General features: G+C 42.8%; 1 protein-coding gene across 1 annotated transcript in view; it reads left to right on the top strand.

Annotated features, from left to right (window-relative positions):
- The window catches only part of DLG2 (discs large MAGUK scaffold protein 2), a 526,395-nt gene that overhangs the window by 43,513 nt on the left and 454,971 nt on the right, over positions 1-27,911 (top strand). The window lies entirely within an intron of this gene.

The following is a 27,911-nucleotide window of genomic DNA, read 5'->3' on the forward strand; positions in this document are numbered from 1 at the left end:
CAAGAGTCCAGTAGCACCTATAAGACTAACAAAATGTGTGGTAGGGTATGAGCTTTTGAGAGTCACAGCTCACTTCTTCAGATATTTGGTATTTGAAGAAGTAAGCCGTGACTCACGGAAGCTCATACCCTACTACACATTTTGTTAGTCTTATAGGTGCTACTGGAGTGTTGCTCTTTCCATATTCAGAGGCAGTATAGTTCTGAAACCCAGTGCTAGGAGGCAACATCAGGGGAGGGCTTTGGCTTCCGTCTGTTTGCTGGATTAGATGGACTACATATGATCCAACAGGGCTCTTTTGATGTTCTTACAAGCCTTAGGAGGAAGTGTGTCACTTGTCAAGTTTCTAGTCAGGAGGATCCAACGGTGAAAAGCTCACCACACATTCTATCATGGAGTGACCACTTTATGCCTCGGTCTTTGCCGCACAGATTCTTTGTCCATCAACAAGGAGAGAGAGAAATTGGAGAATGGGGCGGGGAAAAGTGACCTTGGTTTAGGGCAATCTAGTTAGGGTTTTATTACACCATTCACATGGGATTCACTAATCCCTTTGGTATCTACCGTATCAACATGTAATACAAAATCATTGGAGCCTGGGAATCTCTGGATCAAGGCTACAGATTGAGATTATTTTTAAATATCTCATCCCTGCTGTTTTGACCTGGAAAATCTGTTTCACTTCCCTGTTGTGCAAATTCAACATGAGATTATTATTATTAGTTCTTGTTCAGAAATTTTCCAACATTATGTGTGTGTCAATAAACCAGTGTCTATATACAGATGATGTACATTGTATATCTAAAGACCATACACATAAGAGTTGCTGTAGCATAGTGGTTTAAGTGGTTGGTTTAGAGGCAGCTGGAAAGGCTGGCCAGTTCCAGGACGTCTCCTGTCTGAAGCAGGAACCTGGTAACTCTATATAGATTGCACGTTTAAAAAATCACACAATACATACACAGTACAGATTTTTTAAGAAAGAACACGGAAAAGGTAACAACTAGAATCTTGGGGACCCAGGTTCAAATCCCCACTCTGCCATGGAAGCTTGCTGAGTGATGTTGGGTCAGTTGCTTTCTCTTACCTCATAGGGGCCATTTCCACACATCTTTAAAGTGACGGCCCACTCACCAAATGCTGGCAGCTTTTCCTCTTGACTCCAGATGTCTCCGTTTTCAAAACAGTTGCAGGCTGTTTGGCTTTCATTTTTGGTGCCTTTTCTGGTACTGCACAGTGCTGAAAAAACAGTAAACCAAACCAAACGTACTGCAACCGTTTTGAAAACGGAGATGTCTGGAGTCAAGGGGAAAAGCTCCCAGCGGTCGATGAGTGGGCCGTTCCTTTAAGAATGTGGCCACATTTGATATTGGCAGAAAATGGAGGAGGGGAGAATGAGGTGTTAAACTTGCTTTGTTCTCCATACAGAAGAAAAGTCGGGTATAAATATCTGAATAATAAGTAAATAAAATTAGTATAAGAAGAAAGACAAGAAGGAAAGATTTACTTATCCTTAATTGAAATAGGTTTTCTTGTAAAGCAGCTCAACTACCATTGATAAGGAAATAGGTACCCCTAGACTTCCGATTATGCTGACCTGGTGAGCCTGAAGTATTAGCTTTCTGATAATATACTTCTAAGTATGATAGGTTGTAGTGATTGTCAGGAACGTTTACTGGGGCGTCAGAAATACAACTCGTTCCCATCTACTCAACCTGAATGACATTTGAAAAGCGCTCCTGTCAAGTTACTCTAGGAGATAGACCCGTGAAATCTTTTAATATTTCTGAGCTGATGAATCTGTGAAGAAACGAAGATAAGCTGTCACTTTGGATTGTCTTTTTGCGGCTATTCATCTTTTCAGCTCAGCTGTAGCATGTTTTATTGCATGAGTGAACAAAGTGAAACCTTGCATGAAGAAAGAAGAACCCCCTTCCTCCGTAATTAGGAACATTCAGTCTCATTTTTAGGTGAAAATGCTTTGAGAGAACTTTTTTTTCTTTGTCTTGTTAGGGATACAAAATGAGATTGCCAAGCCGAAGTAAGGTGGAGTTGGTAGAAAGATCTTACACGATTGGCTTTGATGAATTGTTACGGGGGCTCAGTTTGAAGACGTGATGTTGGCACTTTTGTTCATCGCATGCTATAATCTGTTTACCATTGTTTGGCATGTTGGTGGGAACCAATTGTTCTTTTCAGCCATTTGGTTTGGTGTGAATTGTTCTTTTCAGCCATTTGATGTGAAGGACTAACAAACATGAATTGGCTTCTCTTTTTGGGGACCCAGATACAGACTAGGTACCTGTTTAGATTTCAGGAGGAGAGAGTTTCTACCCTGCCTTTCTCCCCAATGGGGACTCAAAGCAGGTTACATCATTCTCCTCTCCACCATTTTATCCTCACAAAAACCCTGTGAGGTGGGTTACGGTTGGACTGTATAACTAGCCCCAGGTTATCCAGCTAGCTTCCATAGAATATATAATTCAGAGCTGGGCCTTTGAACTTAATATGAGAGGTAACAACAACAACATTCGATTTATATACCGCCCTTCAGGACAACTTAACACCCACCCACAGCGGTTTACAAAGTATTATTATCCCCACAACAATGATCACCCTGTGAGGAGGGTGGGGCTGAGAGAGCTCTGAGAGAGCTGTGACTGACCCAAGGTCACCCCAGCTGGCTTCAGGTGGAGGAGTGGGGAATCAAACCCAGTTCTCCAGATTAGAGTCCCGTCGCTCTTAACCACTACACCAAACTGGCTCACCAAACTTGTAGTGGTTGGAGTGTCAGACTTGGATCTGGGAGACCCAAGTTTGAATCCCTAGTCTGCCATGGAAGATTATATATAGGTTATAATTCAGATTATATAGAGAGATCTCAGAGCTGGTTAATCATGGACATATCGAATTCTCTCCTGATACCTATATCAGGTCTACAGTTCATAAAGGTATTGTGATCTTCTTCAAATCTCCCCTCTGTGCCCCACTAAAGTACCTGGTATTTTAAAACATTTTATCCAGCCTTGACTCATCAAGCTCATGACAATAAAAAATAATCATCTAAAAATATATTCTTAAAATATTTGTTTATTTACTTTATTTATAGCCCTCCTTTCTCATTGAGACTCAGATTACAGAATTTAAAAACTCAATATAATCATAAAGCGTAATAAGACATCAAAAGAACAATGCAACTGGAACCAGGATCACAGAATTATATCATGGCAATGCAATCAAACTGCCTAGGCAAGCATGGTGGAGTTTCACAGGTAGAAGACAATTCAGTAAAGGCAAGATGATATCTGGAATAGTCATTGCAGTATGCTATAATAATAATAATAATATTTGATTTATATACCGCCTTTCAGGACAATTTAATGCCCACTCAAAGCAGGTTACAAAGTGTGTTATTATTATCCTCACGACAATCACCCTGTGAGGGAAGTGAGGCTGAGAGAGCTCTGAGAGAGCTGTGACTGACCCAAGGTCACCCAGCTGGCTTCAAGCAAAGGAGTGAGAAATCAAACCTGGTTCTCCAGATTACAGTCCTGCCGCTCTTAACCACTTCACCAAACTGGCCCCTATGATCCTATTCTGTTGTAAAACACCCTCCTGGACCAGCCCATTCTGCCAGTATTCTATAAAAATGGCCCCTTTTGAACATTTTACAAATTGGTAGAAGCATTGGGGTGTTTCAAGGGTATGCTTTTAAGATGTGGATCAGGGGTCACCATCATTTTCCGGCCTGTGGGCGTCTTTGGAATTCTGACAGCGCCTTGTGTAAGCAACCGCAAAATGGCTGCCACAGGAGGCAGAACCAAACACAGAATGTCAGGGAGTAAGTTCATGTGTAACTCTGATAGTAAGCCTTCAACATTTCAGGCAGATGCTCTGTTTAAGAGGAGAACTTTTAAAAGGAACATAAGGTTTTAAAATATTTTTTTACATATACACACAGCTTACCTTCAGTCACTCAGTGAAGATCTTTGTGCTGTGGTGGCAGCCACAGTAACATTTAACATTCAAAGTAACATTTAAAAAATCTGCACAACCAATCAGATCTGTTGGAATCTGTGCAAGTGTCCTACGCTCAGTCAGGAAAGAGTTAAATTGTTATTCTGTTTGTTTAGTCAGATAGCTAGTTAGCATAGGACCACTTAGGCTTCGAGAGACGTTCCCGCCAGAGAAAATGGGAGTCTTTAGTCTTAATGAGGGAATCCAGGATTGTCTATTGGATGAGCCAGTTTATTGGGGGGCAATTAGCTAGCAACATATACTAAGGTTTTATTGCTCTTTGTTCAGTCATTGTCTGCTACTACAGTCCACTACTACTACTTCACTAGACCATGCAGTCTAAGCTTTTCTCTCTCTAGGACCTAGTTGAGACTATCAAGATGCAGTCAGAAACTGTCTGTTGTTTTTCCTACCAAATGTACCCTTTTTACTCTATTATGTAGTAAAGTATTTTTATAGAGCTAGAATCACAGACGTCTGTCTACTTATTTCCATTGCGCTATTATCAAACTCTGCAAACTTATATCTCATTGCTGTGCAACCCGCCAACAAGATCTCTAGTGGCCAATCAGAAGCCCTTCTGGGCAAAAGCACCTTCTGGCCCCACCCACTTTCTGAAAACACTTGGCAGGTGCTAGGAAAGAAGGAGGTTGGTTTTATACACCCTTCACTACCTGAAGAAGTCTCAGAGAGGCTACAATTAGACATAGGCACAAACCAAAAAAATTTAACGAACCAGCGGTTCACGGTTCAGTGCCAACGATGATCCCGAGATCGCGAACCGCAGTGAACATTTTCCATTGCCGAACCGGTTTGTGGTTTGTGGTTCATGGGGTGTGGAACGGCCCCCGTGGCACTTAGAGAGCCCATAATCCCGGGGAGTGTTTTGCCAGCTCTCCTAGAGCCATCACCCAAGTGTAGACAAGATTGCAAAAGGGATCTTGGAGTTATACCTTCTCCAATCCAAGGCCCCCAGGAAACTCCCACAAAAATCCAAGCTCAATTATACTCTCAGTCTCTCTCTCCAAAGGCTAGCAAGTGGCAAGCAAGAGCTCTGTCCCACTCCACTGCTCGCTGAAACCCAGCCTGGAAGCCCACGGCTATTTATAAGCACAGGTCCCATTGAGCAAGGCAGGAGGTCTGTGTGTGGCCATCAGAGCTGCTTATCAGGGTTTGCAGGGATGAGATTGGAGTGCCCATGGCTACAGAACACCCCCTTCCCCCTCTCTCCCCTGGGTGTCTTCTCCCAGCTTGTAACCACTTTGCAGCTCCGTGATTGGAAGGAAGACCTGCCGATCAAGGTAAGCTGGGCTTCCATTCGGGTCTCCAGGGCGACAGAAGGAGTGCAGACAGAGTTTAGGCATTCCCCCGGCTCCGTTGCCAGGGGAATTGATTGCTGGCGCCTGACTGTCTAGCTTCCTGAACCGTGGCCGAACGCACTGAACCAGGCCTCTCCCGAATGCTGGTTCATTGGCCGTGGACAATCATGAACCGCCGGATCGCGATCGTGCAATTGCCAATTTCGTGGGTTTTTTAAGTTCGTAATGCAGTTCGTGCCCATCTCTAGCTACAATCACCTTTCCTTCCACTCCCCACAACAGAGACCCTGTGAGGTAGGTGTGGCTGAGAGAGCTCTGAGAGAGCTGTGATTGATTCAAGGTTACCGGCTGTGTTCAAGCAGAGCAGTGGGGAATCAAACCCAGTCCTCCAAATTAGAGTCCTGCCACTCCATTACACCAAACTGGCTCTCAAAGTGGTCAGTAGGTATTATAGCACTCATAGGCACCACACTGGGGACCCCTGCTGTAGATTATGATTTTCATATTCTTTTGTCCAGTCTGTTAGAACCAAACCTGTTTTTAAAAATATGCAAATTGGAAGAATCTAGGGCCTTGGTGGGTTGAATGAGAAACTGTACACAGCTCTCCAACAAAGCTTTGCAAGCGAGGATCAATTGTTTAATTGTATTTAGAATGACCAGTTACACGTTTTCTGTGTACTGTTATACCCCAGGTGTTTAATTACCTGAGCCTTAATTTGTCTTGCAATTTTGTTTCCTGGTTTAGAACCCTCACCAGTTATGTAAGGAAACAAAAAAGGGCACAAAAGCAAAGATTCACACATTTCTTTCCGTCACGATTTAAAACAAACAAAATGGGGATTTCGGGAGTTAAAATTCGGCAGGGTTCCTAACACATAGGATGGCTCTCTGTCTTATCTGTCTAGTGCATTTTTATCCTGCCTTTCCTGCAATGAATTCTGGGTGGCCTGCAAAGTATTCCCTACCCCAAATCCTCCCAACAACTCTGTGAGATAGGTGAGGCTGAAAGAATGACTGGTCCGAGGTCATTCAGCAAGCTTCATACCGGGGTGGGGTGGTGAGAATCTGAACCCAAGTCTCCTAGGTCTTAGGGCCAAGCTACACATGACGAATGACACTTGAACGGCAAGTGGATTGAGGGCCAAGCTACACATGACGAATGGCACTTGAACGGCAAGTGTATTTCTCCCTGTTCACTTGCCCTCCACTCAATCCACTTGCCGTTCAAGTGTCATTCGTCATGTGTAGCTTGGCCCTGAGTGGAGGGCAAGTGAACAGGGAGAAATACACTTGCTGTTCAAGTGTCATTCGTCATGTGTAGCTTGGCCCTTAGAGTCTCTCTCTACACATTACTAAGTGCCTAGGAACGCTCAAGTATAGGGTTGTATGTCTGGTTCTCAGTTCGCATGCAGGCTGTTCTTATTCAGTGCACATGAATGCCTATTTCACAGGAGCTCCCATTGTGTTGCTGCATCTGCAATTGATTCCACTCTGTTTTTGCTGGGAGAAGTAGTACTGTAGGCTCTTTTGACTTGCCAATTTGCATTTCTTTAAGGTGTGAGAAAGTGTCGAGATCTGCATTTCAATGAATGGATATGGGAAGTGGGTGAAACTGGGATACTTTTAGCAGTTGAGGAGGAACTGTTATCAAACACGTGATGCAAAGCAAATTGAAGTGTGACTGTGCCGAGTGAGTGCATGTGGAAAGTTGGAGGGCAGACACGTGAAATGAGGAACACTTGAGCATCCCTAGGTACTCAGTGTCAAGCCCAGCCACACCCACCTCACTGTCCCATTGTTCCTCCACCCTGGTGGGGTTGGGCTTCCTCAGCTTTAGAGTTGCGGTGGGGAGGGGGTTATTTCACCCTCTTCCTCCTCCTACCAGGTCGCATGTGCTCTCTTTCCCTCTCTCTCGCGACGCCAACCAAGCTCTCCTACCTGGCCTCACGGGGAGGAAACCCTTCTATCCGCCTCCTGGTTCCCTCCCCCCTTTTCCAATCACCCTCCATCTCTGGCTTGTCTGTCTCCCTTCTCCCTGCTGTTCCCTGCATTATGGGCTTTCTGGCCTGCCACTCCCCTTTGGTTGGTTTTTCCCTCTGGAATGAGCCTGCCTCCTGAGTTAGGCTCAGCGTGCCAAGATTACAGCTGCCGCCTTTCAACCTTGCTCCCGCTCCCAGATGACGGCCAGGTCTCACTCTGCCTGTCCCTGCTGTGTGCTGGGGTGTTCCTTCTCTCGGCCTCTGCCCAGCTCCTGTTGCTGCCTGGATGGGCAGGGAAGGCTCTTTGTGCATTGGTCTCTTCATCCCTCCTCCTCCATGGCTCCTACTGAGCTCTGACCTCTGCTGGCTGTCTGTGCTCGAGTAAGGAGTTCAGCTGCACTGGGGAGGGGTGGGCTGGGGCTGAGTCTGGCGGAGAGGGAAACGCCGGATACTCAGTAATGTGTAGAGAGTCTCTTAGTCCCACACTTTGATCACTACACCACACTGGCTCTATCTTACAGATTTCAGCTGCAGTCTCAGTAGTCATGTCTCTACACAAGCATGCCAACCTGATTCGCCTAACCTCATTTGAGAACGAGACCTCAAACTGCACTGCAGGTGCAGAGAAAGGTGGCGGTGCATCATGCAAACGCTTTTCATATTGGCTTGAGTAATATGTTCCAGATAGAGAATTAAGTATCGCTGTTAAGAGAGAGTCCCTTAATTCCTCTTTATCTGATTTCTCTCTGAAATCCAGCAATCTTTTTCTTTTCCGCTTTTTAGGAATTTTAAATCTGTTTTGAATCTATGCTATTTTGATCAAAAGAGAAATTCGAAGAGCGAAGAGGCAAGAAGGGAGTTTCTGCAAAATTTCAGAATTTCGTTCTGCAGCTACTCAGATGTTGGCAATGTCTTCCCGAAATTTCATATACTCCTGCTACAGTGTCCTATGGTGTATAACATTTTTTAAAAAAAAAACTGCAAGGTCTGAAGTTACAGAAGTGTATATTGATTTCTCATTAAAGAGAAATTCTTTTTTTGAAAGACAAAGAGAATTAAAACATCAATAGCTATATCTTTAAAAAGTAAATTTCAGAAAAAGAAATTTGATGCTCTAACAACTCTAGAATGAAGGAGCACTTCTTCCTAGTCTACACTAGTGGGTTTCTTTACATAAATATAATAATTAGCACTCTACACCGTTGCCTATTATCATCTCTAACAGTTCTCAGGGAGGCTTTGATATATGAATTGGAATCAGAGGAGCAGGCTTGGTTTTCTTTGTCTTGGTAGCAAGCATTTCCCATTTATTGGGTTTTCAGATCAGAATTTTAAATGAAATAATGCAAGGGTACAGCAAGAGTTCTTTCATTCTGCTCTCCAGAGAGCGCTTAGTGATTTTCTCAAATGATGGGTGTAAATCCCATCAGGAAGCTCTACTTGGGTAATATTTGCTTCACTCAGAACTTCTGAGCTCATGAAAAGATTTCCCACCTGTTTGCTTGAGAACAGAAAAGGAATTAGAGTATCAGGTGATGGTTAAAGTGAAGCAATGATGGCTGCACTTTAGCTATTGTTTGGAAGTGGATTTTTTGTTTCACGCTTGAAAAATTCAGTTCCAAATGATCTCTAAAGAGGATTGGAAGTGCATTATCCAATGTGTGCAGAATCAGCATTACATTTTGTCTACAAAGTGAGGGCATGTGTTTCTTTTTATATTTCTGTGCAACACGAATCCTACCAACTATTCCTAAGGCAACAGCCAAATTTTGTGCGCAAGCGATTAAATTGCGCAATAAATTCCAGTCAAGTGTGTTTGAGCACTGATCCAGATCATATCAGGAGGCTACCATGTTGTTGTTCTTTTTAGGCCTCTATTTCCAAATTTTAAAATGACTAGGTGGGATGCTATTTGATATTTTATACTCCATTTAATTATATGATGTTATTTTAATCAGATATTTTAACATCTATATTTGTACCCTTTTAACCAAAGACTCTTTTAATTTGTATACTGTTTACCTAATCATGAAATGTTTTGTATTATAAGTTCAAATCTGGCCGTGGACCGTAAAGAAAATGAAACTGAAACACTAATCCTAAAAAATAACTGTCGAATAAGCCACGAGTACACCAAATCCCTCCCCCCCATTTAATAGTGTTTGTCCGCATCTAGTGCTTAAATTAGCATTGTCAAAGGAATGTGATCCCTGATTGGCCTCAATTGTTCGTGTGCTTTTTTGTTCATTGTAGTTGCTATTCTTTCAGAGCCTTTTATTTTCTCTCATATGGCTTCTGTCTTCCTAGATAAGAGGGAAGGGTCACACAGGGACTGTGATTTTAATCAGATACACGCAGGGGCTGTGATTTTAATCAGGGGCTGTGATGTCACAGCACTGCATAGCCAGTATTTATTTATTTATTTATTTATTTATTGCATTTCTAGACCGCCCCTCCCCGTCAGATGGGCTCAGGGTGGTGTAACAGCACATACAGTTTAAAAACAATAAAAATATTATAAACGTTAAAATATTGTGCTACTTGATGTATTAAGGAGGAGGCTGATATTTTCACAAGTATAAATGTAAAAACAATTGTAATAAGGTGAAGTGTTTTTTAATATATATATATATATATATATATATATATATATATATATATATATATATATAGCACAGAATGTTCTCCCATGAGTGCCTTGGGCTCTGCCCTACTTTAATGAGGTCACAGCTTCCATAGATGGAAATTCAAAATGCAATAGCAACTCAATATACTGAGATAAAATGGATGTCCCGTCATTGATCTGTGCTGTGCCCACTGACAGACCTGATAGTTTACTGCACCATTTTGCTACAGTCTACATCTCTCTTTCTCCCTCCATCTGGTAAAGTAGAAGAGCGACTTAAATTGCAAAATGCTAAGCCCAGATAACTCGAAATCCATTGGATTCTTTAATCTGGATAAACACAGCTCTTCATTTATTCCCTTTAATAGATTGTGGTGTAGCTTTCCAGTTAGGGGGCTGCTTGTAACAGTATTGAAATGGGGGAAACAGCCTGGTTAGCTTAAGCAGCCCTTCCTGCAATGGGTAGCCCGTGGCTACTCAGGATTCCGAGCCCCCACAAACACTTCAGCTGATTTTACTGGGCATTTCAGAGGACTTTTCTCTGTAAAAGAGGATATCTGGCCTTTCAGGCGTTTATCCCCACCTAGCCATCAAGTCAATGTATAACCTTGTGCTAGTTACACACTCTCTTTTTGAGCCTACCTCACCAAAATAGGAGAGGCCATATATACTATCCTGAGCTCCTTGGCAGAAGAGCAGGATACAATAAAGAGACATAGGAGCTTACAAGAGGATGTGGAGACCTTCCTACAGCTTCGGGTTGCCAAATCTGGGTTGGAAAATTCCTGGAGTTTTGGGGGTGGAGCCTGGGGAGGGCAGGGTTTGGGAAGGTGGCCCTCAGTGGGGTAGATTGCCATAGACTCCACCTTCCAAAGCAGCCATTTTCTCCAGGTGAACTGATCTCTGTCATCTGGAGATCAGCTGTAATTCCAGGAGAAGCCCCACCCGGAGGCTGGCGCATCTACTACAGCTGCTCTTTCTCTTTCCACCTAAGATAAGCTGGCAAATCGAGGAGGGCTTCAGGAAAGGCCTGAGATGTCTGAGGGCTGGAAGGGAAGCATTAGCTCATTGGACAGACATCTCAGAAAGATCTTTCTCTGGGAATTTGCTCAAAAAACCTCAGAAAGACTGAGCCCATTCTGAAATGAGGGTGGTAGAGTTGCCCATCTCTAATCTTCTGTATTTCTTACAGTATCTTGATCTATTGCACACACATTTATATTTTACAGTTCTGGTTTTGTTTCACAATTTCTTTTCTCCAGTCTTATCCCCACCCTCCCACTTTTCATAGGCCTCAATTAACATTTTATGTTCACTTGTTACAACCTCTGAAAAATACAGCGCAGATGTGTGTGGGGATAATTGCTTTGCAAGCCTTTTATTCTGTCTTCGAGTATGAAGAAGGGTATATGAGTGGGCTCTCTCCTCCTACCTTCTTCCTTCATTCAGATGTCTCTTGAAAAGCGGCTTCGTGTGTGGTGTTTGCATTGAATCCAACATCAAGAGCTCAGAAAAAAATACTTGTGGAAGTTCTATGAAACTGATTGTGAGTCATAAATGTTGGAATGTCAATCAGGCAGTAATATATTCTGTGCTAGATTGAATCTAGCCAATAAAGAAGTGGCCCCAGGGAGGGGGGAAGACATAAACTGAGAGCCAAACTACAAGTGATGCCTTACACAGGTTGGACACTTGTCAGCTTCCCTCAAGTTTTGATGGGAAATGTAGGCGCCCTGGTTTTACAGCTTGGCTCTCCATTACAGCTGCAAGACCAGGATGCCTACATTTCCCATCAAAACTTGAGGGAAGCCGACTAGTGTCCAACCTGTGTAAGACGTCACTTGTAGTTTGGCTCTAAGAGCTAAACTACAAGAGACGAATTACACGCGGATGCGCATGTGAAGGGAGTCACAATGTTAGATGGGAAGCTGAGTTTTAAAAGAGATCAGAAGGCTCTGTCAATTTCTGCTCTTTACAGAGCCAGCAAAGATCACTCCTCAGAAGGCTTGCTAATTTCCTCTCTGCCTCCAGGAGGCTCTGTCAGCTTCCCAGCTAACATTGCGACTCCCTTCATGTGAATGTCCTCGTGTAATTCGTCTCTTGTAGTTTAGCTCTGAATAGCACAGAAATGGCACATGAATAGAGGAGGAAACCAGTATGGGAGGCAAGCAACTTGAAAGCAGACGAAGGACTCATCTAGGGAAGCACAGAGGGGCAGCCAAACCATCAGGGCATCCTGAGCAAGGAGTTGTCCACATAGAAAACTTTCAAAGTAAATAACAGGATGGGATTGGCTCTCCTTGATCACCTGACTCCCAAGCTCCGGAAGAGTCTCTTAAAGTGGTAGTTGTCCAGCCCAGCCCCTGCAGATCTCTTCTCTTACCAGCAGTCTTGCTTACACAAGAAATGAGGGCAACTGAGTTGTGGTCTCTAGCATTCCCACGCTGGTTCCTTGGGAGGCTTCCAGGATGTTTGGTCTCCAGGATCCAGTTGTAACCCTGTGGTAGGACAAACCAGCAACTCTTGATATCCAAAAGCAACTTCTCCAGCAGCAGCCGGTGGCCTTGTGCATTGTTGAACATGGCCACCCCAGCCAGAAGAGAGTGAGAAGAATGCATAGAGAAGCATAGGTAAATTGCGCCTGAAGAAATAGGAGTGCAGGTATTCACAGGTTGACGTGCATTCTCAGTGGTGGCTCCCCCCTTAAGGAAGGGCCTACCTGAGGAGGTCAGGAAGGCTCCCACACTTCCATCATTCCACAGAATGCACCAAACAGAAATGTTCAGTGGGACATTTTTATAAAAGGATTAGAACTGTAGTAGAATGGAATGGTCCAGGAGGGCACCTTAGAATAGAAGAGGATTGTAGTCTACTGCAGTGATTATTGTGGGCATCTCCTGCTTTTACCGCACAGTCTTATACTTTGTACTCCACTTTTTGTATTGTTTATACAAATATACACTATTTATATTTATACAATATATATATATTGTATTATTTATAAACTATAGATGCCCTGACCTGAATAGCCCAGGTGAGACTGATCTTGTCAGATCTCAGAAGCTAAGCAGGGTCAGCCTTGGTTAGGAATTGGATGGGAGACCAGAGTTGCAGAGGCAGGCAATGGCATACCACCTCCGTTAGTCTCATGCTATGAAAAGCAGCAAAGGTAACCATAACTCAGCTATAACTTGAGGGCACTCTCCACCACCATAGACTATAGAGATAGTATACGGTGTCTTAGGTAGTGGTTCACATTGTTCTCTAATCCTGTGATCCTAGTTCTACTGCTTGGGGGGGGGCTGTTTTGGGCTGTTTGATTGCACTGTTTGCATCCTGTCATCTGCCTTGAGTCTCAGCAAGAAAGGTGTACTATAAATGAAAAATAAGCAAAATAAAAATATAAATCTATGCACAGTGCTGTGTAACCAGATCAGAGGTTGTTGAAGGATGTGCCCCAGAGAATGCTTCAATCAGCTGGAAAACATCTGCTGATGGTCCCTGGCCCTAGGGAGGCTCAGCTGGCCTCAACCAGGGCCAGGGCCTTTTTGGTCCTGGCCCCAACCTGGTGGAACTTTCTGTCTGGGGACACCCGGGCCTGTCAGGATCTTCTATCATTTTGTTCCACCAGGCGTATGGTTGAGGCCAGCATGAGATCCTGAGCCTCCCACCAGCCTCCCACTAAGTGTGGGGTTATACAGTGTCCACTGGGCGGCTGCCCAACGTATGTGTACAGCACGGGGCTATGTAGTGCCCATTCATTAGCTGACCCATGTATGAGTTGCAGTACATTATCTGTCCACTTCCCTCCCCCTGTAGGCTGATGGGCATGAATCTGGAATTGACCCCATGTTGGGACAGCTATTATCTGTTCATTGATTTTATGATGAACTGTTGTTTTATGAATTGTTTTTAATATTTGTATTGTATTTTTATAACTGCTGTACCTCACCCTGAGCCTGCTTGCGGGAAGGGCGGGTTAGAAATGAAATAAATCATACGAATCATACGAATCATACGAATCATACGAATACTAATACTAAGAATAGTAGTAGTAGTAGTAGTAGTAGTAGTAGTAGTAGTAGTAAAGGAATGGAATAAAGGATTGCTACATGCTAGTAGCTACATGCTGTCCTACATATGAGAGCTTTGGGTGCAAGAGAGGTAGTTCATGCCAATCCTTTATTTTTTTTCTTTTAACTCAAGAATGTCACAACATTGATAGCTGTTTTCAAAGACTTGGCTTTAAAATATTGACAATTAAATTGCAGCTTTTCTGTTTTCCAAATGCCAGAAGCATGCTGGGTGTTGCTGCTTTAACACGATTTAAGCATTCTACTGTTGTTACGCATTAATCAGTTGGATTGCTCTGCATCATGCATCGCTCCATTGGCATAACCAATCATCAAAGGTTGACGAAGAATAAACAAATGCACGCACATTGTAAATGCATCACCTTAATGGATTTATGTCAGAACTGATCATGTTGCTGATAATTTTTCTACTATTGTACTGGAATATTTGCTATACCAAATTAAACTCTTTAGGCGCAGACAATGTCTTTTAATATTGTTATAAATAACTGGAAAAAAAGTTTATGGATGCACCTTTAAGATATAAAGAATCTTTCTTTCCTGATTGCTGAGATTCTCAGATTTTTGTCATATCGGTCTTATTTGCAGCCACAAAGCCCACAAATTGGACCTTTCTGGGGGTACATAAGGGTTTGTAGGCCCCAACATGTATGGAGGTGAGATACAAGGATTAGGCTCTGGCGTTTTGCATGTAACTGGCGCATGGGATAGGGGAACGTTTGTGGCAGTCTATCCACTACAACAAACAGATGGTGGATAACAAATGTTAGGAATGTTCAAATGCATGTTAGTTTGGGTCACGTTATGTCCACCAGCCATGAGTGAGGAATAGATTTTTCATCAGTTGTTCAACTGTTTGCAAAAAGTTTGACCAGGTGACTTTTCACACATCCGGACAATATGGTACAGTGTACATGGCAGTTTCACAGACGCATATTCTCACACAGATCAGTTCTAGTTTCCCCCTACCCCACAAGCCCGTCATCACAGCATACCCTTCAGCAACCCATGATATAAATCATGAGCAAATCAGTCATCTGCCTACCCATTATCAATCCCCCCCATGTTTTTAAAAAAGTCTTAGTCTTTGATGTTTGTTTATGTCCACGTTGTCAAGGTTATTTCACACATGCAAATTGTCAGGAGGAGGAAGTCCCGTCCACTCATGTGAATTAATTACCTCTCCCAGACATCCATGACCTGCGATAGAATTGATTAACTGACTTGTACAGATGCAGAAGCACCAGAGATGAAATGAAACTTCCCCAGCCAGGGCCAAGCTATTCAATAGCTGCTCAGATAGCAAGGAGCCAAAAGAGGTTCAAGGCTCAGCTCATGAGTAATAGTGACCGTAGGACATAGAATCATAGAATCGTAGAGTTGGAAGGGGCCATACAGACCATCTAGTCCAACCCCCTGCCCAGTGCAGGATCCGCCTAAAGCATCTCTGACAAATATTCATGCAGCCTCTTCTTGAAAACTGTCAGTGAAGGGGAGCTCACCACCTCCCTAGGCAGCTGAGTCCACTTTTGAACTACTCTGATCATGAAAAAGTTCTTCCTAATATCCAGCCGGTACTTTTGTGCATGTAATTTAAGCCCATTGTTTCGGGTCCTACCCTCTGCTGCCCACTGGAACAGCTCCCTGCCCTCCTCCAAATGACAGCCTTTCAAATACTTAACGAGAGCAATCATGTCCCCCCTCCATCTCCTCTTCTCCAAACTAAACATTCCCAAGGTCCTCAGCCTTTCCTCGTAGGGCTCGGTCTCCAGACCCCTGATCATCCTCGTCGCTCTCCTCTGCACCCTCTTGATTTTGTCCACATCCTTTTTGATGTGGTATGTTCTCCTGCCAAATGTGTTTTCAGAGAGGTTCACAGCATCAATGAACAGATGAACTGCCTCCTCCAGTAGATAAGGAGTACATGTGTGTGAACACTACATGAGGTGTAGTGTGCATATCAGATGGAAATAATCAGGTCAGCCAAACCTTTAACTGTAACAAAAAGAGCAGAAATTGTGAAAACTTGCTAAGCAGTTCAACAATAAACCTTTTTTCAAAAATAACTTGTTTGGATTGTGATTTTTAACTTTTTCAAGAGTGATATATATTCTCTTATATTGCAAGATTGACACCCTTGTATCAATTTTGTAATTTACACACAAGCAAACAACCTTGGGGACTGTACAAAAAGGGCTAGTGCTTAATATAGAGCATCCATTCATAATTCCTGTACACTATACTTTTAAAGTGACAGTGCTCAATAGATACAATATTGCAAATGCCCATTGTAAATTACATGTAAATTATGAAATTGATACTGGCAGGCAACCTAGGAAAGCATGTACCAGGCATGCGCTTGGTGGAGCGCAATGATGTCACTTCCCGAAATGACTTTGTTGCGCCAACTGCTGGCATGCTCTCATGCTTCACTGGGGCCAATTTTGGCCCCAAACAGGCCAGAATTAGGATGCCTATGGCGGGCCCATGATGACGTCACTTCCCAGAAGTGACATCATCATGCAAGCGTCGGAAATGTACACATGAAGGAGAGCACGCACAAGGCACGAGGTTGGCAGACGCTGGAAGCAGGGGACTGGTAACCCTGAGAAAGAGAGAAAGAGAGAGAAAGAGATGTTTCTTAATATGCGGGTGCTTACATTAAATCTCACATGCTATTTTGGAGTATTCAATTGATTGTTTTTAATCATTGAAATAATTGTTGTTAACTTCACATTTGGCTATGCCCACTGCCTACCCCTGACTCCAGAGTTTTTATAAATATGTTAAGTAGTACTGACTTCAATTCAGATCCTTTAGATAATACAGTGTTTACTTATTTTTGTTGTGGATTTTCTCTGATCCATTGTGGCTTGTCCCAAGTACTCACTCTGGGAGAAACCCTGTTCTCTTGTCCCATGACTACTAACAGCCTGTTCTCTCATTCCTCATGCCCCCCCCCCCCCGCCCATGGCCACCATGAGAATTTGATCAAAATTGCACTGGATCTTTCGTGCTCAGACCCGCTTCTGGTTCAGACCATGATACCTCGGGAGAGGAAGCTTAATTGTTCTTCTCTGTGCCATTTTCCCAATCGGAAACAGCCTCAGCCAGTCTAAATTCTGATTGTGGAACTCGCACACTGCACCAGTCAACCACCATTTGGGGGACACAAGGACTTTGTCATGTTACCCATGTTACCCATGTCCCTTTAATGAGGGACTTGTCAAAAAATGTTAGCAAGTTGGAGCATATGTTTACTGGATCATCCCATTCTACTTATTTCAACACACCAACTTTATACTGAGTCAGGCCGCTTGTTCATCTAGTTCAGTATTGCTTACTCTTGTTGGCACTGGCTTTCCAGGGACTCGGGCAAATAAAGGGAAGGTCCCAGAAAGCCTTTCCCAGTTAGGGATGCCCAGAATGTCAGGAGACCTCCTAGAATTCCTGTCTGTTGCTTGCTGATGCCTTAAAGGCCAGTGGGTGAAAAACTGGGAGAAATGGTACAGGTGCACTGGCATTGAACTGGCGCACAGTGGCAGCTCTCATGAAAAATGGAAGTGATGTCATGATGTTGGGGTGTTGCTCTAGCATTTGCCAAAAACTCTATGGTTTAAGCGGTTCATTGGAATGACGCCACATGATGGCGTGATGCTGGCATGCCTTTCTTCACCCTTCAAATCTTTCCTGGTGGTGTCAGGCTACGGTCAGACATTCCCATTCCCAGTACTTCTTCGTGAGATGTTTTAACTGGAGATACAAATACTAGGCCACAGTATTTGTAGATGAGACTTGAGTATTTTGTCAACATGCAAGAACATTTTTAAAAGTCATGGCAATTTTTTACCCTTTGCAAAAACCATGCTGATTTCCCCCCCTTGACAACTCCTGCAGCTCTGAATTTAACACTTCTGCCCTTCTTACCAATTCACAAAGGTTAGGCTGACAGTGCTTTTAATTTCCTAGCGTTCCCTTGGATATGTTTCAAAAGATTGATGTTACATTTGCATTAAAATGAAAAGGGATTAGGGAAATTTACCGGCCTTTATGTTTCTTCTTAGAAAAACTATGTTTAACCAAATCTTAGTTGTCTCTGCATGTTCATCAGTATAATCAGGATTTTTTTCAGTGGGAATGTGATGGAATGGAGTTCCGGAATCTCTTGAAAATGGTCACATGGCTAAACTCCCCTCTGTCTGTAGATCAGGGGGTGGGGCCACTGACCATGTGACCATTTTCAAGAGGTGCCAGAACTCCGTTTTGGCATGGATGGCAATCTAAGTTCCCCTCTGTCTGGAGATCATGGGGCGGGGCCACCAGCCATGTGACCATTTTCTCTGAGGGCAACACACTGAGTTCCACCACCTCTTTTCCCAGAAAAAAAGCCTGGTGTATAATTAAGCACCTAGGTAGGGACCTTAATGGTTAGTTACCTGGAAAACCAGGTGTTAAGGTTCAGACATCACAATAGGATTGTGATGTGCTTGTAAGATGGTGTGGTGATATTAAGGAATTCTGAGAATGATCGTTGTCAAATGGGCAGTCAGTGGGGAAGGCTGGATAGTTATGCAATAAACAAATAAAGGAAACAAAGAAAAGGGGACTCAAGGAAATATACTCAGAAGGGAGCAATGAGGAGGTCAGAGAGAGAGAGAGAGAGAGGAGTAGGCTATGGGCTGATTCACACAGTTTAACAAGAGGAAGGTTCCTTGCACTGGGGGAACGTTCCATATTTAGCTGAGCAGAAACGGAATAAATTGAATCAATGAGAGTGAAAGTCAGGAGCTTCTAATGGAAGAATAAACTTAGCTCTCTGAAGAATATCCAGGTGAAAGAAGTTGAGGATAGAATCAAGATATTCACTCACTCATTCATTCGTTCTTTCGTTCATTCGTTCATTCGTTCATTCATGTCATTTATAGTCTGCCTTTCTCATGAAGACCCAAGGCAGATTACATAGTGTGAGATTAGTACAATCAATATCAAGGGCATTTCTGTAAATAAATGCAAGTTTACAAAAACATAGCATTGGCAAAAATCCAATCCAGAGTTGAAGAAATGCTGAAACAGAGTGAGCGCTGACATTAGACAACATAAAGTTACCCAGTAGGATCATACTTAAAGCTCAGGTAATACATAGAAGCAGATTCTTGTTAAAGAGCCTCTTCAACCAGAGCAAAGCTCCGCATAAGCATCAGGATATTAGTTTCAGTGATTGTATTCAGGGCTGACTGCTCAAGTACGAAGTGGGTACTAGGGGAATTTAATGAATCCGTTTAATTTGGAAAAGGGGGTATGTCAGGGATATTGGCTGGTGCATTTTTTATTCAACTTATATTTAAATGATGCAACATCAATTTTTGTTAACTGCTGCCATCCACCGAAATTAGCTAAGATGGGTGTACATATTCTGCTTTATGTGGATGATGCCGTGAGCCTGTCTCAAACTAGGGTTGGGCTGTAAAGGGCCCTGCAGTCTTTCTCCAACTAACACCTTCAAGAAAGCTTGGTAAAACTACTTGGAATCTAAGATCTTAGTTTTCACCAAGACTAAGGAATGGAACCCATCTCAATGGTTAATCAATGGGTCCAATATTGAGCAAGTTAAGACTTTCTCCTATTCGGGGATTCTGTTTTTGGCAGATCTCTCCTGGACTCCCCCAAGTTAGCACAGCACTAAATAAAGCAAAACTATCTACAAACGCTATATATAGGTTCTTCCACAATAGGGGATGTAAGTATATTCCTGGAGCGATGCAAGTTTTTAATCTGAAAGTGGCCCTCATTATTCGATATAGCTCAGCTATTTTGGATTAAGCCATCCCTGATAATATTGACCAATCCTTAGAACAATTTGTTAGGAAAATTTTGAAAATCCGTTGTTGTGTGTCTAATGTTATATTGCTGGCAGAATTTGGACAGCTATCCTTGGAAGCAAGCGTATGGCGATGTGCCTTTCAACTGAGATTAAAATTGCTCTGTGCTTAAGATGGTTTGTTAGACACTCTAAATGGAGATATCCATAAATCAACTTGGATGAAAGCCTTGGATGAGAAACTGACGATAGTAGGAATGTCGATGGATGATATTGTTGAGATGGGCAAATCCAAAGCATTTTCTCTGATTAACAAGCGTGTTCTAGAAATCGATTATAGCAGCTTGATTTTCCGAGCTCTCAGAGTTTGTTCACCCCTATCTTTTGGTCTTTCTTTCCTGAAATCAACATCCCCCTATATATACTATCTTACCATCCCATGATACTGCAGAGCTTTTTTGTTTGCAAGATTAAATATTATATCCATAATGGTTGTACTATGTTTGGATATGAAAATTGGACAGTGAAGAAAGCTGACAGGAAGAAAATGGATTCTTTTGAAATGCGGTGCTGGAGGAGAGTTTTGCGGATACCATGGACAGCCAAAAAGACAAATAAATGAGTTCTAGATCAAATCAAGCCTGAATTCTCCCTAGAAGCTAAAACGACAAAACTGAGGCTATTGTACTTTGGTCACATCATGAGAAGACAAGATTCTCTGGAAAAGTCAGTAATGCTAGGAAAAGTGGAAGGCAGTAGGAAAAGAGGAAGACCTAAAATGAGATGGCTTGACTCGATAAAAGAAGACATGTCCTCCAGTTTGCAGGATCTGAGCAAGTCTGTTAATGATAGGATGTTTGGAAGGTCTTTAATTCATAGAGTTGCCATAGGTCGGAGGCAACTTAATGGCATATAACACACACACACACACACACACAATGGTTTTACAGTGGAGATTTTTGAATAAGCTCTATTCTGACAGCATTTGTCCTTGTAGCCTTAATAGGATTGATACATCCTTTCATGTCCTGCTCGAATGTAAGTTCTTTGAAAATACAACGGATTACTATAGTAAGCCTTTAATTAACCAACTGTCCCATTATACTCCAGAAACCCTGGCTGTTTTGCTTAGCGATAAGGATCCTAAATTTACCTTAGCAATTGCAATATATGTCTCAGTCTTTTTAGCCCTTGCATCCCAAAAATAAGGTATAAATATTTTCTACTGTTCAAGATTTATGAGGGAATAAAAAGGAAAAAACCTGATCCGCTTGCTCCTGCATGCACCATTGACCAAAGCGAAAGGAGACAACTGGAAGGGGAGATAGGAAAACAGTGTCTTCCTTTGGATGCTGAGCAGAGGTCACTGGGGGAATGAGAGGTAGCTTTGACTTTCCTGCATTGTACATAGAGTTAGACAAGATGACCCTTGAGGTCCCTACCTGCTCTGTCTTTCTTTGATTCTAAGTAGAGGTGGGTACAAACTGGAAAAATGGTGGTTCATTGCAGGTTGTGGTTCGTCACATTTCATGAACCATGAACCAGCATGAAATTGCCCGGTTCATGAACCAGTTCATTTGGTTTGTGAATATGTGACTTCTGGGGCAGTAGAAGATCTGCCAAAAGCCCATCCCCCATTGCCTAGGAAACTGATTGATCGGTGCCAGGCTGTCTGCAGTGATGAACTGAAAAACAAACCAAACAAACTGGCCTAAAAATAATTGCGGTTTGCCGTGGTTCGTCAGAAATGCCCTCTGACGAACCACTGGTTTGCAAACCAAAAAATGGCCCGGTTTGTGATGAACTTTGGTTCGTATTTCGTTTTCTGCCCACCTCTAATTCTAACACGTAAAGCTTCATTCTACTGAGTCAGAGCATTGGTCTATCAAGGTCACTATTGTCTACTCTGGCTGGCAGCAGCTCTCCAGGGCCTCAGACAGAGGTCTTTCACAACCCCTATTACATTATATTATTAGCTGGAGATGCCAGAGATTGAACTTGGGACCTTTTGCATGCAAAGCAGATCTTCTGCCACTGAGATGTAGACCTCAGTATCCTATTGGATACAGGGGAAATGACTCAGAGATTGTGCCTCAGTGGTAGAGCATCTGCTTTGCATGAAGAAGGTCCCATCTTCGGTCCCAGGCATCTTCTGTTAAATAATTTTAAATATTAAGTGTTCTTTCTCTGCCTGAGATGCTAGAGGGTCATTGCTTGTCAGAGTAGACAACACTGAGTTAGATGGGCTGGACTTGAACACATGAAGCTGCCTTATACTTTGACAGACTCTTGGTCCATCCAAGTCAGTTTTTGTACTCCGAAAGGCAGTGACACTTCAGCATCTCAGGCATAGAAAAGTCTTTCCCAGCACTTGATACTTGAACTTCTTTGATTTGATGATACCAGTGAGCAAACCTAGGAAGTTTTGCATGCAAAGCAAGTGCTGTACCCCGGAGGCGCAGCTTCTCCCTGGTATAAGGCAGCTTCATATGTTTTATATACATTGATATGCTGACCAGGCTTATGGTCGTACTGCTTGCATATTAGCTTAGGTGGATGGAGGGATTGGGGATCCTTTACCGTGCAAAGATGGTTTGTGTCCAGATAAGTGGCTGAGGCAGCCTTGCGTTAAGGATTGAATGCATTTGGTGTTTCGTGTAGACATGGGTATGAACAGAAAAAAAACCCGAACATGGTGTTCGTTGTTAGTTGCCATCAATTAACAACAAACAATGAACATCAACAAGCATGACCTGTTCATGATCATGTTCATTGTTTGTTGTTTGTGGAAGCCAGCAGGCTCTCCACCAGCCATCAAGATCCCTACCACACCACTCTCAGAAACCCTAGCTGAGCAGGCAGCAGGAAATGTACCAATAATAAATAATAGCTTGGTCCCAGAGCCTGGCAGCAGCCCTGGAACCTGAAGCGGTAGATCCCTACCACACCTCTCCCAGAAACCTGACCTGAGCAGGCAGCAGGAAAGGTACCAGTAATAAATAATAACTTGGCCCAGAGCCTGGTAGCAGCGCTGGAACTTGAAGGGGTAGATCCCTATCCCACCACACACCAAGAAAATTCAAGCTCCAATGCACTCTCCCTGTCTCTCAAAATGCCAGCATCAATGGTCTCCCCCTCACTGTCTGCAAAACCAGAGCTGGGTGCCCCCCTCCCCCTGCTCTTTGCTTCCTTGTTACAAATTTGGAGCTCCACACTTGAAAGGAAGACCTGCCTATCAAGCTAAATTGGGCTTAGATTGGGGTTTCCAGGGCAACAGCAGGAGTTCAGACAGAGTTTAGGCAGTCCCTGCCTCCAGTTGCCAAGGGAATTGATTGCAGGTGCCAGAATGTCTGGCTTGACGAATAGCAACAAACAGCAATGAACAATACTTGCAACGACCACCTGTTCATTTAGAATGGGGCCTCACAAACAGCTTGTTCGCAAACAGCTGATTGGGCTGTTTGTGGCTTTTTTAAGTTCGTATTGCCGTTCGTGCCCATCTCTAGTTTCATGATAACTGAACTTGTGTGTTTGGAAGGCATCAGTGGAAGAAGTAAACATTTTACACATAAAGGGAGATTGTCTCTTTTTTAAAAAAACAAAATGCACCATATTCGATAATTGTCATGACCTTCAAATTGTGAAAATTGGATGATGAAAGATTGTTGTGGAACATTCGACTAAATCCTTGGTCTAAATCGGGGCTTCGGTCAATGAATTGTTTTAATTTCTTCAGTACTGCCATTCTCAGTGTCTTCTATGTTCACGTTGGGGGCATTAATCGGGTAGATTTGCTTAATGCTAAATATCTCCATCCCAGCATTAATATGCAGGAAGGCATTCAATAGAGCCGATATCTTTAGAGAAATGGAATTCAAGGGACATGACACATTTGTTCACAATCTGCAGTGGCTCTTCTATGACATTTACTGTGTCCTTTGGTGGATCATATTCCAACTCTCTGTCCCACCCATGAATCATTGCTAATTTCAAGCTGCTACCAAGAAATGTCAGGAAAGGGAGAAATCTGGATGGTAATTGTAGGGGTTTTTTTTGGCAGAGTTCTTTCCCTTTGGCAGAATGCAAATGGAGATGTCTGTTTCCCTCAAGATACAAATGTATCATTATTGCTGGCTAATGCTGCAGCTTTATGGATTTGTTTAAAACTTTGCTAAGCAAAAAAGGAAAGCCCTGATGACTTAAACATACAAAGGAGAAAAGCGGGGTAAACCAAGAGACATACATTCCATGAAGACGGAGAGCTTTTAGGTAGAAGATTTTGATCAGAGAGGTACTTGAGGTTCTTTTTGAGCATTTGAGTTACCTACTCTAGGTTTGACCCAGACTACAAATGATCAGGTTGGACATGTTGGTTCATCAATGGGATGGGGGAGCAGGTGCGGATTGGCCTTTCAACATACCAGAAAAGTTCCTGGTGAGCCGCTGCAACTGAGGCTGGCATCACTACAAAGTCTGGTCAGCTTGGTGCCAGCCAACCAAGGGGATAACTCATCTATCATTTCTTTTTTTATTCTTTTTGGCCAGCCCTGAGCCAAGCCAGCAGTGATGCAAAAGAGGACTCCAAGTTGGAAAGTTCAAATTCCGGGAAACTTGAGGGTGGAGCCTGCGGAAGGCATGGCTTGGGGAGGGAAAGGAGCTCAACGGGGAATGATGCCGTAAAGTCTGCCCTCCGAAGCAGCCATTTTCTCCAGGGTAACTGATCTCTGTAGTCTGGTGAACGGTTGTAATTCCAGGAGATCTCCAAGCCCCACCTAGAGATTAGCAGTCCTAACCTGCTCTTGTCATTTCCTCTGCTATCTTGCTCCGGGTCTGTTTTAACTTGCCAGTTTCTCCTGGATAGAGTGATTCATTTTTTTACATCACAAGGGATGAATGTATAAGGGGAGTTGTGCTTTCTCCCTCTCCCTCCCTTCTCCCTTCTCTCTCTCTCTCTCTGTCTCAGAGCCAAGCTACAAGTGACGCCTTACACAAATTGGACACTTGTCAGCTTCCCTCAAGTTTTGATGGGAAATATAGGCATCCTGGTTTTACAGCTTGCATCTCAATTACAGCTGCAAGACCAGGATGCCTACATTTCCCATCAAAACTTGAGGGAAGCTGACAAGTGTCCAACCTGTGTCAGGCGTCACTTGTAGCTTGGCTCTCAATCACAATTTACATTCTTTCCCTTCTAGTTCAGTAACTTCAGTTCTGGTCCTAGAGAGAGCTGGGCTGGGAGAAAGATTCTGAAGTTTTGGATCTCAGAGACCATTTTTTTACTGGAAGGTCTGATTCTATCAGGGTAATGGCAGAGGAGTTTTTAAGAAAAACTGGAGGGGAACATTCAAACTCCATGAAAATAGTTTGGGGTAGGCAGCCATGTTGGTTTGCATTAGAACAGCAACTGTAGCTGATGAAGGGAGCTTGGCTTATACTCTGGAAATTTTCAAGAGTCCAGTAACACCTATAAGACTAACAAAATTAGTGGTAAGGTATGAGCTTTCGTGAGCCACAGATCACTTCTTGAGCTACTTCTGGAAATTTTGTTGGCCTTTAAGATGCTATTGGACTTCAATCTTGGTATTTGGGCTCCATGCAGTTGTAGCATTCTTTCATCAGACAAACAGCACTGTAAACTTTCAGATGTTATCTGAGATTGTGAAAATGGCAGGGGAGGTAAACCCCCCCCCAAGCCACAAACAAAATCTGAATCGAGTTCTCTGGTGTCTCTTGTTTACTTGTACAAATTGATCAAGGGAGATCTTGTTTCTTTTTTTAAAAAAATAATTTTTATTGGGTGAGTCGACATACAAATTAATTGATAAACATTCTATTGCCCCACCTATTCCTGTTTCCCCCACCCACGCCCTCCCCCTTTTCTTGTTAGACTTCCAACAGCTTTCCAACCCATTATCTAATTGTATCTATTATTCTAACTAACACATTATCTAAAAAAGAATATTATTTTTACACTATTAACTTATTTTTACTTTCCAAATATTATTTCCATCAGTAAAAGCAACAAAGAATTTTGGAACTGTACTTAATTTGAAAAGGCATTTACAAAGACAAAAATTGACAAATGAGAAAACGGAGCGTAGAAAGAGAGCGGACACGTGGGCAGGTACTCCTAGCAAGCCCAACGATGTCGAAAAAAGATAAGGAAGGGAGATCTTGTTTCCATACAAGTGGCACTCACTTTTGTGGGGGAAAGTAAAGGATTTTTGAAATGGGAAGAAAAATCTGCCCGTTTTGTATCCTACGGGTATCTCATTGACAGGGATTCATATGTAAGGTGTTTAAGTGATACAAATCTTTATGAAGCACTTTCCTCCTTTCTATCTCATCTGTCTAACTGTGGAATTACTTGCTGAAAATTGAGTTCACATGCAAAAAGGAGATAGGCCATAAAATTCTGGTCAAGAAATAAGTTTTTTTTAAAGCAAAATGTCTATCCATTTTCATTTTATGCGAAACCCACGAGAGCATTCTTTGAATATCGAGATGCGGTGACAAATCCTCTGAAAGCCTGGGGCAGCAGGGAATGCTTGACAAAGAAGTCAGGGATGCTTATCTTTAAAAAAAAATAGTCAAAATGACAGGGAGGACTATTTGGATGCAGGAAGACCTAAATGTTTGAGAAACTTGGCAATATATTGAATTAGAAATGGAAGCTGTGGAAATACCTTCCTCTGGAGGTTTTCAAGAGGTATTTTCAGGGGGTATTTAGTCAGCCAGCCGCTTTGACTCTCCTTTTAAAATATTTTTCCAGGTCCTTTTACTTGGCTGGCATATTTCAGGCCAAGGCAGTCTTGCATTTATGCTATGTGAGGATAGACTATATGAGGATATATAGACTTTATGAGGTTAGAGAGTGGATAGACTTCTCTACAGTTCCCTAAAACTTTGTCTTACTCATCCCCCATGAGTCCTTCCTTCCTCTCCCCCTCCCAACAAGCATGCATGCCAAAAGCGATTTCTCTCCCCTGTTTAAAAAATCTGCCTGTTCTACTTTTGCCCCAGCAGTAGGATTCCAATCTGTCGCTGCAACTGTCAGCTGTCTTATCTGCAGGGTAGTAAAAATCCCAGCTGGAAGCATTTGCTTCCTATTAAATCGGAGGGAGGAGAAGGGCCGCCCCAAGGAAGAGGTCTTCAGTCAAGTTACAGGGCAGTCAAGCTAGAAGCAAAAATGCCAGAACGTGGATGAGAATTTAGGACAGAAGAAAATGAGAGGGGAAAGAGGGAGGTGGTTGTGTCCTGAAAGCTGTTATTTATTTCACTGTTGGTATTTTGAAAATGTATTCCTTTAGGGAGTTTGGCAGTCTGTTGATGGCCAGACTAGACCCCTCCATATTGAAAGAGTAAACAGAGTAGGGAAAAGAAAGAAAGATGGAGGAGAAAGCAGGGTAGGGGTTGTAAGAGGACAGAAGAGTAAAACCTGGTGTTATACATCCTACCCTGTGTTGTCTCCATGCCAGCATAAAGCTACAAAAGAGGCAGAGTGGAATATATAAATAAACAGCATCAAGCTGACTGGAAATGCTCCCCAATTCATTTTTACCTATCTTATCAGAAAATGTTCAAACCGGCTAAATATTTTTTCTATGCAACCATTCCAAAATATCAACGTTCTTTTATGCTACTCAGATGCAACGCTTTACCTTCTGCTGAGATGAAGGGCCGTTTTAGTAGAATTCCCCCTGAGAAGCGCTATAGTAGTCATTGTATGGACCAAGTTGATTCGACGGCCCATGTTCTTTTTGGCTGCCCCCAATACAATTTACTTCGTAATCAATATATTACTTCCTGGAGTGGACGTCTACAGAATATTTCTGGACAGCAGAAACTAAAGATCTTGCTGTTAGGCAAGATAAAATAAATGTACATGTGATGTAACCATATTTATCTATGGAGTTATAAATTATAAAATACTCGACGTGTGGCTTGTAGGCTGTTAAGTTACAGGGGGGGGGGGAAGGATGGTACCATGTAAATAAGTAATTAAATTATCATTGGAGGCAGATTTGTCAGTTCCATCTTGGAAAATTCTTGGAGA

Source organism: Eublepharis macularius, chromosome 3 (genome assembly GCF_028583425.1).
Source record: "Eublepharis macularius isolate TG4126 chromosome 3, MPM_Emac_v1.0, whole genome shotgun sequence".
Classification (NCBI taxonomy): domain Eukaryota; kingdom Metazoa; phylum Chordata; class Lepidosauria; order Squamata; family Eublepharidae; genus Eublepharis; species Eublepharis macularius.